Here is a 12,857-nt window from a genome sequence, read left to right on the forward strand (position 1 = left end):
TGTGAACACACCACTTTTAAAATAAGCACAGAGAAGAAGGAAGATGCTACACAAGGTTCTTCTATGTAATTGCTATTCTGCTGGTATGCTTGTATCACTGGGTACCTGCCAAGGTTCAATCCCCCTGCAAGAGGTCATCAGCTAATACCCTCTTGACCTCATTCAGTTCACTTATCCTCACAGCTGCTTTCTGAGACATGGAAGAAGGGAAAATCATGAGACAGAGCACCTTTCTTCACTTGCCTTGTGCATCTAGAACCTAATCCTGATTAAAATGCTAGCAGTGCAGGTACATTTATCACACTGCAGTCCTTATAAGATTAGCACTGTCAAATAGGATCAATTCACAGAAATGTTGATGTCCCCACCAAATGAGGTGAGGCAGGGCACCAAGAGAGGAGACCTAGAGAATTTTCTATGTCAGCATCCGGTTGTGGAATGAATTCCGCAAAGAGGCCTTCCTAGCACTCTGTTTTTGTTTTGTTTTGTTTTGTTTTGTTTTTTTCTTTTCATGACTAGGTAGAGGCCTTTTCAGGTCATCCAGTCTTTCTAGTGAAAATTACTGCATTATTCTTCTTATCTTTGTACTCCTGGTTTGCTGTGCTCTTGTGTTTTAGCTTGGTTATATTCTGTTTTTTTCAAGTTGTTTGTATTCAACATTACAATGTTTTAAGATTTTAAGATCAATTTTATAAACCTCCCAGAGCACCTTAACTGTTAGGGTGACATGGAAATGTAATAAATAAATAGGAGTCTGGTTAGGTTCTCTGACCTTAATTAGATCAGGATTAGGTTCCCTATACTTAAAGGAAGACTGGGAAATACCAGCTGTTGGTTTCCAACTGTTGAAGTTCAGGGTGTCTCTGAGATTATGGCTATATTCTCACTGAAGCATTGCATTTCATCCAGGCTGTATCTGTTTCAGATTCTAAGTAGGGTCTTAGATGAGTGAATAATCTACTTGAGAGGAGGACCCCCCCAAACAAAACTCATGCACATGGGAAATAGTGGCTTATGAGCTGAAATGAAGTTTGCAGTGAGCAATGAGCAAAAGAGAGAGAGAGAGGTGGAAGCTATTCTCTTTGTGGAAGTTCTTCTCTTTGTGATGCAGAAATCATTCTCCACAATTTCAACTGTTTTCATGCTTTTTTTCCTAAAAATTAATTATTTTATGCATGAAATTAGCTTAACAGATGTCATTTCATACTTTTTAAGCTATCTTATTTTAGCTTTTCTGGAAGAAGTACAAGTAGAAAAAAATCATTAAACATAGTAAGCGTGAAGAAAGATAAAAGCAATTGGCAAGACATTCAGTGCGATTTACTGTGAACATTTGGTCTCCTTCCTAGTCATCATAGGAAGGAACTGGAAGGAGGAAATTAGCACAGTACACATGGTGGCCAAGTAATATATGTATTCCTTTAGCCAATGACAAATCACTAGAGTCTATGTAGTCCTTGAGGAAATATATGTCTTTGCACTAAAGGAAAAGAGATTTGTAAATAAAGGGGAAAATGTGGTGGAAAATAAATAGGGAAGGCCAACAGACTCTTGTGCAGAGCCGCCAAAAGTGCTGACTGACATAGGCTGCCTATTTCAAGTCACATTAACAGATTGCCTCAGTAAGAACCTGCAGCCTGAAATACATTTGTAAAATCATTCACAAATCAAGAACAGCTACATGCAAGTGTAATGAATGTATAAAGAAGCTTTTCCCTTCCATTTCTTCCATCCCTGCTTGCTGAAGATGCTGGGAAAGTAGTAATTTTCATCAGTGATAACCGACTGCAGTGCAAAGCTGACTGCAAACCTGCTTGTGGAACAGAATGTGAAGCAAACTGGTCAGTGCAATGTTTTGTCATAAAAATAAATAATGCAAAACAGAATTGTTTAATTAGAAGGAATTTGAGGAAGGAATTCTATGTCTCTGACTTTTGTTCTCATTAGCCATCAAATCAAAAGAACAAAGCAGGTGGCAGGTAAAAAGGGTCATTTAATCCAAGACAAAAGTCCAAGCATTCAGGAAAAGGAGAAAGCGGATTGCCCAAAGTCCCTGAATTTCAGTCAGGGACAACAAACATTCGGTAGACTGCTACTGGCATTTTATGTCCACATGAGCCCAAGCCAGGAAATTTCCACACCTGCCAGGATACACTTGGCACCACTAAAATAAGAATTCAAGCCTGGGGGTGTACAAGGGTTATAAAATCCATTCAGTCTATATTTCACAGCACATCAGGTCTTTCTTTCCCTTGTCCTTTTACTGGCGTAGTCAGATTTTGGAAAATCAAACTCATCTGAGTGCATTGTGAGTTTCAGTGACATCCCTATTCAAGCTGGCACCTTAAGTCCCGTGCCTGAAATGTTAAATAGTAGTGAAGCAGTCAGCCTAAAGGCCTTGAAATTAGTAGAGAGTTCCATGAAAGGAGGCGCACATGTCTATATGTAGAGAAGATGAGTATAAGTAAGCGCAAAGGGAAGATAAGTTGTAGGGAGAGGCACAGAGAATCTTTGGCACAATAACCAATGAGCAAACATAAAACAATAATGAGGCTACAATATACGCTGCTGAAGTAAGGGTAATCTGGCAAGACTGGGTCCAGTCTCAGATCCAAGAAAAGTGTGAAGCAAGTTGGCACAAGTAGGTGGAAACAAGTGGGAAGCTCTTGGTCTTCCCTTTTTATCTTCCATCCCTGACAACTCAGAGGCCATCTAGTGAAACCTGTACCAGGTATGCTCCGAAATCCCAAGACAGAGCTGGGAGTACTTTTTCAGAGGAACACAGTCAAGATCCCAATTAATGACATCTTATTCTGGCCTTGAGTGCTGCAGTTGCTAGAGCTGCCGGTTGTGACTCAAGATGACAAATCCACAGGTGGCTGTATAGCTACAACACATTCTGGCTTAGCTGGATGTATAGAACTCCCAATTAGCAGAGAAACAAGGTGAACTTTTCAACACGGTTTTATAGTCAGAATACTTGACCAAGAATGAAGTTCTTGACAATTTCCATCTGGGGTTACATCTGTAGGCTGTAAGACAGAACTAATATTTTGTTTCTTTTTAAACACTGAAGTCAGGATCAAACAACTTGTAATTTATTCACACTTAGTGTGCACAATTAATATGTTGTCTGTTATATACCACTAAGTTCTTCTAAAGAAGCAATACTGGTCATGACTATCAGGTAAGCAGACCTTCTTGATTTACTTTTTAAAAGTTTTACACTTTTTATTTCATATTTAATGTATGTTCTTTATATTGTATATTGTATTTAAATATTCTTGTGTAAACTGCTTAGAGATTTTACAATACCAAGCATTACATAAGCAGCGTAAATCAATCCATTAATTAAGAACTTCTGAAAGCAATAACATATTTAGTAAAATCTCTATGTATTGTAAGGATGTATTAGGGATGGATAGATCACCCTCTTTGTAGTCAGTGCCAATATCATATGTATTTAGCCAGAAGTCTGTTCCATCCATTTCCATATTCCTTTGGAAGTTTTTAAAGAAAATTGGCTAGAAAACTTGCATTAAATAATATTTAAATTTTACATTAAAATGTACTTTCTTCAATATACAATATCTTTAAAATTCTGATAAAGGTCTTTTTGAGCCAAGGACTTTGTGGCAGGATTCAGAGAAATGTGAGATCTGATGGATAGCTACATTATGATCTGTGCATTATGCCAGGAAATGCATATCAGATCAATTCATATCAGAATTGATGAAGACAGCTTCCTTCGCTTCAAGGTAGGATATAGGTACCCTCGCAACTTTATAAAGCTTACTTTCCAATTACCATTATTTTAGTTGTTGAATGCACCCTGAAATAATATTTACCAGCTCTGTAATAGCACACCAAAAGAATGACAATCAACTAATGAATGCCCCAATCCCTCTGTAATATATTCAGCCAAACAGAATTAGGAGGTCATCTGTGAACAGAGGCTTTTTTGGCTGATGGATGGCTTAGAAATTTTTTAAATAAATAAATAAACCTAGGCACAAAACTGTAATATTAAAAAATAAAAACACATTTGAGGTCTTCCTGTTAGTTATATGCTAGTTTTAGGGTTCAAAAATGTTCAAAAGGATAATATTGCAAGTTTCTCACATACCTATCCTGTGTTTGGTTTGGGGGGGGGGGTAGGATCTTATTTCCAGGGAATAGTATTTGGTTTACTCTGTTACTAAAGATGGCTACAAACAATTAGCTGCCTAGTTTATATGTCAGAGATAGCATGCTCATAAACACAATCTGATCATTTCCACTACAGTTTGAAGTATCCGAACTACAGACCTTCTGTCTATGGTTTATATAGTATTATGTGTATAGGAGCCATTTTTGGTATTATGAAGTAGTATGAATCTGCTCTGTGACAAGTCAGAGTGATAAGTCTTGGAGTTTCTGGTTGATATAGATATAATCAAATCCATGGACAAAAGTTTATAGCAGAACTAACCAAATTATAGGCCAAGATTTTCCTGGAAGACAAGCTGCATTGAGCAACCCTGGCTTATTTGAAATGTTCTAATGGGACCCCAGCTCATTTTGGCATGCAAACTGGACTATTGTCTCAACTGAGGGAAATTAAGAGGAAAAAAATCAACCTTGATATGCTTGTGCACAACCCATAATTTATTTATCTAACAGTATACTTACATACAGGTATTAATTGCCATTAGAAATCTAGAAAATAATTTATTTTAAAATGAAATCAAATTACATAAGCAATCTACCATTACATTACTTTGTTAGTTCACTATCTGTTTAATTGGAAGGGATCTATTCTGAGTAAAAAGCCAGGGAATGTAATTATTTTTTATCACAAGAGATGCATTACTTGTTGTAGAAAATATAGCACTAATAACCAAGTGAGCTCTTAGTTCTGTTACTAAATATGGATCAACTAATCAATGCAGTAAATACAATGGGTTATGGACAATGTTGTCCTTTCATTTTGAGAAAACTCTTCGATCCTCTGTAAATGAAGGAAGAAATGGAGATTTTTGTAAATTCATTCTTTTACCTATACCTTTCTGTCTTCCACACCTATAAAATAATAAAATAAAATAAGTAGTGGTAGGGGCAGAAAACCAAAACTTTTTTGTTCTGAAGGCTAATAAGATTCAACATGAAGATTAGAGGAAGAGAGAGAGTTTTAAATCTGGGAAACAGAAACTTAGTTTGTGGAACTAAGGGAAAGGGGGAAATTAAAAATGTCAATTTTTAAAGATTTGAAAGCCTAGGCAGAGAAATAGATAGAAACAAAAAGAGGAAAAAGCCAAGAAAGATAGAAGGAAAGATATCCACTGATCTAGAGAAAAAACAGAACCAGAGCTTCTGGAAGTGAAGAAGTGTTTGAAGGAGCTGTACCAATGACAATGTGAAATTGGTTGGAAGAAAGTGTTTGTGTTTGCATATATGTGTATGTGTGAGAAGCAGAGGAAGCTGCCATATATTGGTTAGACCATTGATCCACCAAGTCCAGCACTGCTGATATGATCTGGCAGTAGCTTTCCAGATTTCCAGTCAGGGTTCTTTCCAAGCCATGCCTATACAGACCAGCATTTGAATCTGGGGGCTTCTGCATGCAAAACATGGTCTCTAGCATTGAGTTATGTCATTTGTGTGTAAGGGTATTTATTTAAATTTTAAAAGCTTTCAGTATTGACATTTTTCAGAACTGACATTTTTCTTCAGTAAAATATGTAACATCATAGACTTTATGACAAACTAACAAGCAGAGAGCGCAGTGGGTTAAACAGCTGAGCTGCTGGGCTGGTTGTTCGAAAGGTCAACAGATCGAATCTGCACAAAAGGGTGAGCTCCCATTGCTTCGTCCCACCTCCTGCCAACCTTGCAGTTCAAATACAAGTAGGTAAAAAGGAACTACTTCGGTGGGAAGGTAACAGCATTCTGTGCACCTTGGTGTTTAGTCATGCTGGCCATATGACCATGGAGATTGTCTGCAGACAAATGCTGACTCCCTCGGCTAGGAAACTGAGATGAGCACTGCCCCAAGAGTCAGACATGACTGGACTTTAATGTCATGGGTAAACCTTTACCTTTACAAAGCTATGGCACCTTCCTCCACAATACTCTGCCCTAAAAAACTATTATTTTGAAGAAAATGAAAAGAGACTGAAATATCCATGTCCTCCAATGTTCCATATAGTATAGTTATGCCACCTCAGTCCACTTAAATGCCATTAAGTCAATGGCATTTAATCAAGATTGCAGTCCATGGTCCCAATCCAGCAACATTTGGTACTCTTAATTGTAGCCATATCTGATTCTATCCTCTAGCAGCCCATTTCACTGCTGAAATAGGATTCATAGAAGAGAAAGAAGAAACTCAACGGAAGAATTCATTTTTGGTCTTGTCTGTTTTGCCACTGATCAGGCAGATCATCAAATTATAGCTCTCAGTAACTGCTACATGAAGTACTAATACTCAGCATGATGTGAACTGGCTTAAGAGTCTTCCTGATATGGAAGAGTTAACTGGAAGATGGGGAATTGTTACAATTGCCAGGTGTTCTCTCAGTGGGACACTGGCACCCAAGGTCATGGGAAGGTTGGCTAGAATCTTGGTATGCATAATGGATATATACTATAAATTATACCCAAAGACAAGAGAATTTGCATCCAAGGACAGGAGACTGTGGCAATAAGGGAAAGTGGTTTTCACCAGAAATCAATCAGGGAAACCACCCCATGGACCACCTGATCCAGGTTGCAGGAGATAAAGCTAAGGGCCTGAAGAGGCTCAAGGTACCTCTTGGAGGATACTCTGTGCTGAAGACTGCTGTGCTACCCTGTGTTACCTGTGCCTACAGCTGGTATAGTATGTGTATAGCTGCTATAGCTAAGACTACGCTGAGTGTTGTTATTTTGTGTCTGAGGAGGCCATTGGGTTTTGCAAGATCTCACGCTACCATTGGGCCCTCATTTCTGTCACAATCTCAGCATCTACTGGTGTCTTTCCCATCTCTTGCAGGAGAAACAGGACTTTATCCTACTAAACTTGCCCTAATTAATTAGCTTCTGCATTTCTGCACTTGCTTTCCTCATGACAAGAGCAGAGTTGGTAGCTACTTTGGTTTGTTAGCACAATTTATGCTACCTGTATATATTGTGACTCTGTTACAGGTCGGAGCTAGACTAGGGAGTCCTGCATGTACCTTACAGTGATAAGTCAGAGCCATTCTGGCTGGGAGGTGGGGGGATGGGATAGAAAGTCAGTAAATAAATAAATAGTCCTTATGCTGGCCCTGCTGAGACATATTAATTATGCATTAATTATGATACTGAACATATACAAGCGATGTGATTTTCTATTTCTGTCGTTGTTGACATGCTACTATTATCTAAAGTCACTTTTGGAAGGGTAATACATAAGAACACAAATGCAAGAACAATAAACAATAAATCAAGCAATGCATTCTGTCCGAAGTTGCTGTCTTAATATTTGTAACACAACACACCACCTAGGACTGACATTCACTCAGGCTTTTATTAGTTTTGATGTTGAAAAGAAAGCATGTTCTACATGGGGCATGACGACAATACCCATTGATTGTTTCTTTATATGGTAGAGTGTCTAGATTGTATGATTTTGGTGTGGCATTTCACATAGGCTCGTGTTATAAATTTCCTGCTGGAAACTGGCTGACATAGTCAGATAGTACTGACAGAATGGAACAGCACACACCAACCAGAATGTAAAGAAGTACTCTTCTGAAAATGGCTTCAGTTTCATCTTTTAAATTAAATTGCTGCACAGAACAAGACTTAATTGCTACAGCAATAACAAGAATGGATACAATTTATTAGATGCTATATTTTATGCAATTAAATGTTGTGGCAAGTGCGTGTATGTTATGAAAGCATGAGGTCAAGTCTTAACTCCATTCAGTGACTTGATTCAAGCATTCTTTTTTAATTTTCAAAATTATCTGAAATAGTGATTGCTATGGAGGGGGTGTTTTTAAAAATGCATTCCAGAGTCTTCGCATTTCTTTCTTTGATTAAGTGACCTCGGCCACATTAGTAAAATAGCTCACCTTCAAGACCTGATTCTCCCATGAAGTTATATGAAGAGAAAGGAAGTTGCACAAAAAGAAATACTATGAAGTGCGTATGTCACAATATGTCTGCTAGTAATAATAGTCGTAGGTCATCCAGGAGAGACTTGGCAGTCAGGCAGAAATGGAATGGAGGAGAAGGAGGAGGAGGAAACAAAAGTCCAAAGTATTTGTGGCAGAGGTGAAATATTGCTCAACGTTTTCAACAAAATGGAAGGCAGAACATTCAGAGACAGTGACCACAAATGGAAATGTGGGATTCACACTGAACATTTTAAATAAGGTTTGCCCAGATAGCTATACTTCGTTTTCTTGGCCAACCAACTTTCTCCTAATCACTAATCATTTGGCAATTCACTCAAATGCTGTCCCCAAGAATTTTCCCAAATGGATTTTGGCCCTCAGCCTGAAAAAGTTTCAGCTCTGCTCCGTAAACAATCCCCCTTCTCACCACTTGCTTGTTGTAGCCACACTTGTTTCGGTTTCTTTGTCCATTTGTTAGCTTGTAAACACACATGAGCTACACCTACTTGAAGCTTCCTTATCCTTACAGAAGTCCAGAAGTTTGGAAACGTTATTCCAAATAGATTTGAGATTTTTAGTTTCTGTGCAAAAAGCTAATGGGAAATAATGAAAATTAAGTTTTATAAGTATAACACCTACATTTCACAGTTTTTTTCAAAATATACCTTGTTCTGATAGTTGAATGGTTGGCAAGTTGTCTTTCTAGCAGCTGGCAAAGAGTTCAGAGTGTGTTGAGTGTTGAAAGTGTTGTTTGTTAATGGTTCTTAAGCCATTAGGCACATACTTGCTTCCTGATTATTGTTAACTTTATTATTTCTGACCATATGTTCCAGAGAAGAAAGCTATGTGAAAGTTAAGAATTTGGCTTGCAGATATGAAAACTAACTGAGAGACCTTAAAGGTTACTGCAAACTGAACTAAAGACAATTTTGCAGTATTCAAAATCTGGCTGGTATTCTGATTAATGTGCTGGTATTTCTTATATGCAAAGAGAAGTTCATGCTGGAAAAAAGTACAAATATAATGGAAATGTTCTTTGCTCTCAGACTGTAAAATTATTCTGCAAAATACAAAACATACACACACAAATCCAAGGGCTTTCTGCCAATGAAATGAAGTGAAGAAAGTCTGAAAGTTCATTTATTTGGTTGTGAATTAAATCAGATTTTTCATTATTTTCAGTGCCCTCTAATCAATGACTTGGATACAAACAGTTCAAACTTCAGAACATGCAGTTGGTATTTTGAATTGTACAGGTCCTAGCCATTTCTAATTTGTATATGCAAATTGACCAATATTGGAACATCTGATTACCAATAGAAATCAATGTAAAATACTAAAATTTGCTGGTTTTCATTATTTATGGGAATAATTTGAGAATTCTAAAAGTTAGTTAAATTTTTGTTGGAAGCTTGGGTAGAGGGGCAGTGTAAAATTTGTGTTAAAATATCTGCATCAATAAATTCATATCCCTAATAGTTTGAATTAAATAGAGAAGTTTATTATTCCTAAGACCCAAAATTCACACTCCAAATTGATCAGCACAGAAAGAAATGCTATAATGTATTTATGTATGGCATAAATGTTATGTTAGCATAAATACGCATGATAGACTAGTGGTAGCTGTGTTTGTCTGAATATAGAAATGCTGCTATACTCACAGTTTCAGAGGTATTCACAGAATCAAACTATATGAAGAACTATTCAAGAGAATCATTCTGTTCTGCAGAAAGCAGAAAAAAGTATCATTGCAACTAAAGGGTATTTTTGATTCTTGGGACCGATTCAGATGCTGTTTCAGAGGCTGAATCCAGCACTATATTTGTGGAGTTAGCATACCTCATTGAAGTCTGCAACTGAAACAGGACAGATTACATGAAATGTACTACCTGTGCATATTAACATTCCATAGTCAGTTTTCTGAATGATCATGTGAATTTGGCTGCAAGGTATAGGATTTTCTGTTCCATTTGGATCTGGTGTGGTTTTCACTGGTCTGGGAAGTTATCCCTGATATATCCAGAACAGTTACTAGGTCTTGACTTTAAAGGCTGGTTCACATGGCTAAATTCATCCATGCGTGTTTGCATATGTGGCTGCCAAGTGATCATACGTTTAAAGAGGTATTCTAGGGGAAACTAGTGTAAAGTGATCTGTTCCTAGCTGCCATTTGATTGTGGCTGCTGGAAAATGAGCAGCTGTAGACATGGGCATGTGTATAACTTTGTTTATCATATAATTTCTGCATAGGGGTCATGTACCTACATACCCACTTAACCTTGTTCTCCCTAGGAATATTAGGATGCTGGATATAGCACAATTCATGGTTTATTGATCTTCCCAACCTTGCTATTTATCTCATTTTTCTAACAGATGGTTCAAGGAGAACCCAGAATATATAATCTGAAGCAATGTATTCCTATCTAGAGAGAACAAAATAGAAATCTGCAACTCTGTAGATTCTGGAGTCACACTGAGTCTAGCAATGAAATATGTTGAAGGCTTCCTTGAAAGACATTGCTGTAGATGACAATGATATACTTTCCTGGAAATTTCACAAAGCGAACAAGCAAGCAAACAAGCAAACCCATTCAGATCAGCACTGTGATGTACCCTCCGGTTCACAAAAATGTTCTTATCCCTTTCTGTATGCTGACACTGCTTAGGGTCACAATAAAGATGCACACAATTTTAAGTGGGTATCTAAGTGCCCCGTCTTTGAACTTTAGATAACTGGTGAAAAAATCCTATGAATTGCTAGGTGCTAGCACTTACTGAATATAAAGTGGGATTCTGGGACGATGCTCCGGCATTCAGAATCTTCTTTGAACAAGCTACTTCATCTCAGCATAAAAAGAAAAGAACACTTTAATTGGTAAACAAAGCATACAGAATATGTATTTCGGTCAGTTGAAATTGTTCAAACTATTGAACATATGTAATCTCTGGCATGAGCAGGATCTGTCTCTCAGTGGTGGGGCACCTGCTTTGTAAGGTTCCAGGTTCAACCCATAGCATCTTCAAGCAGAGCTCAAAAAAATCTTGCCTGAAATTCGGGAGAGCCACTGTGTTACAAAACAGCTATCTTTTGTGTGAACAGCACGGACTCCATCAGTCAGATATCCAATTCTCAGCTTCATCGAAGGTGAAAGAAAATGGGAGGCAGCATATAAGACTAGATCAAGCAGCTAATTTTCTAAAAGACTTCCTAAACCCTGAAATGTGTTTCTGTTGTTGCACTACAGTCTTGGCAACTGTCTGTAAGGCCATCCTTTATTAAACAATGGAGATAGTAGAAAAAGACCCAATAAGATTCTTGTATTCAGCAAGTACAGTCATCATCCCTAAGAACCTTATTTGCCTATGCAGAAAGAAGGCTCAGCTTAGTCTTTATCCTTTTACATGTATCACCATTTCCAAAGTTTGTTAGTATTGTTTAGCTCATCAAAGTTGTAGAGCCACAGCCTTTCTCTTAAGTATTTAAGAACCCTTATGTTTGGTTGTTTCCTTTGTTTACTGCCCCATAGCTGTGGCTCTCTGGGTGGTTAATGAAAGGTTTGGGCAAAGCCCAGGTTCTCTTCACTCTGCCCACCCACCCACTCAAATCCATGGGCAGAGGGACAAGCTGCTGAAATCACTGAATTTATCATTCCTATGAAAGGCCCAACACTGAAATCACTAGATTTATTTGATAGTCAGAATAAAGTGTCATTATTGGGTGCTGTGCCTCACGTAACTAAGACTTCACATTTTCCTTCCTCTTCACCTGAGACAATCAATTGCAACCTTCACTGGTTCCTTTCCTTAGAAAAGGGCTTCAGCTAAGGGAAAGCTATTTTGCTCTTGAAGGTTCTTAGGACAAGTTGCCTCGATCTTCTCACTTTCCCATCTTTGTATATGACTGGGTGTGTAGGTTTCAATCCTGGGAAGACATAGAAACATAGAAACAGAGCGAGTCAGAAGGGGCCTCCCGGGCCATCTAGTCTGACCTCCAGCACCAGCTGGCTCCACTCACGACATGCCCACCATGTGGACATCCAGCCTATCCTTGAACACCCGCACCGATGGGGCCTCAACGACCTCTCGTGGAAGCCCATTCCACACCCTCGGGGTCCTGACTATCAGGAAGTGCTTCCTGGCATCCAAATGGAACCTTTGCTCCGTGAGCTTTGCTCCATTGGAGCATGTCCTGCCTTCCTCTGCAGGGGAGAACAGGTCTCTACCCGTCTCCATGTGACATCCCCTCACATACCTGTATGTCACCAAAATATGCCCTCTGAGTCTCCTCTTCTCCAGGCTGAAGAGACCCAGTTCCCTCAGTCTCGCCTCATACGGCATCCCTTGCAAACCGGCCACCAACCTTGTGGCCCTACGCTGCACTGACTCCAACCTGGCTATATCCTTTCTGTAATGAGGGGCCCAAAACTGAACACAATACTCCAGTTGCGAGCGCACTAGAGTCGTGTAGAGTGGTAGTAATACCTCTCTTGATCTAGAAGCCACACTTCTGGCTATGCAACCACGGGTGGCGTTCACCCTCTTGACCACCGCATCACACTGCTGAGTCATGTTTAGCCTGCAGTCAACCAGTACCCTGAGGTCCCTTTCACAAGTGCTGCTCTCCAGCCACTTTTCACCTAACCTGTACTTATGACAGCTATTCCTATGCCCCAAGTGCAAGACCTTGCACTTATCCACATTGAACGCCATCCTGTTGTCTCCTGCCCACTTCCT

The 12,857-nt window shown here is 38.8% G+C and overlaps 1 long non-coding RNA gene across 1 annotated transcript in view; it reads right to left on the minus strand.

The window, feature by feature from the left end:
• Positions 1–3,515: 3,515 nt before the first annotated feature.
• The window catches only part of LOC123023718, a 17,054-nt gene continuing 7,712 nt past the window's right edge, over positions 3,516–12,857 (minus strand). The window contains exons 2-3 of the long non-coding RNA XR_006414783.1: positions 6,989–7,003; positions 3,516–3,532 (exon numbers count right to left, since the gene is read on the minus strand). This is a non-coding gene — a long non-coding RNA (uncharacterized LOC123023718). The remainder of the gene's footprint in view (positions 3,533–6,988; positions 7,004–12,857) is intronic.

The sequence above is a fragment of the Varanus komodoensis genome, unplaced genomic scaffold (assembly GCF_004798865.1).
Source record: "Varanus komodoensis strain SLA01 unplaced genomic scaffold, ASM479886v1 scaffold21, whole genome shotgun sequence".
In the NCBI taxonomy this organism is placed as follows: domain Eukaryota; kingdom Metazoa; phylum Chordata; class Lepidosauria; order Squamata; family Varanidae; genus Varanus; species Varanus komodoensis.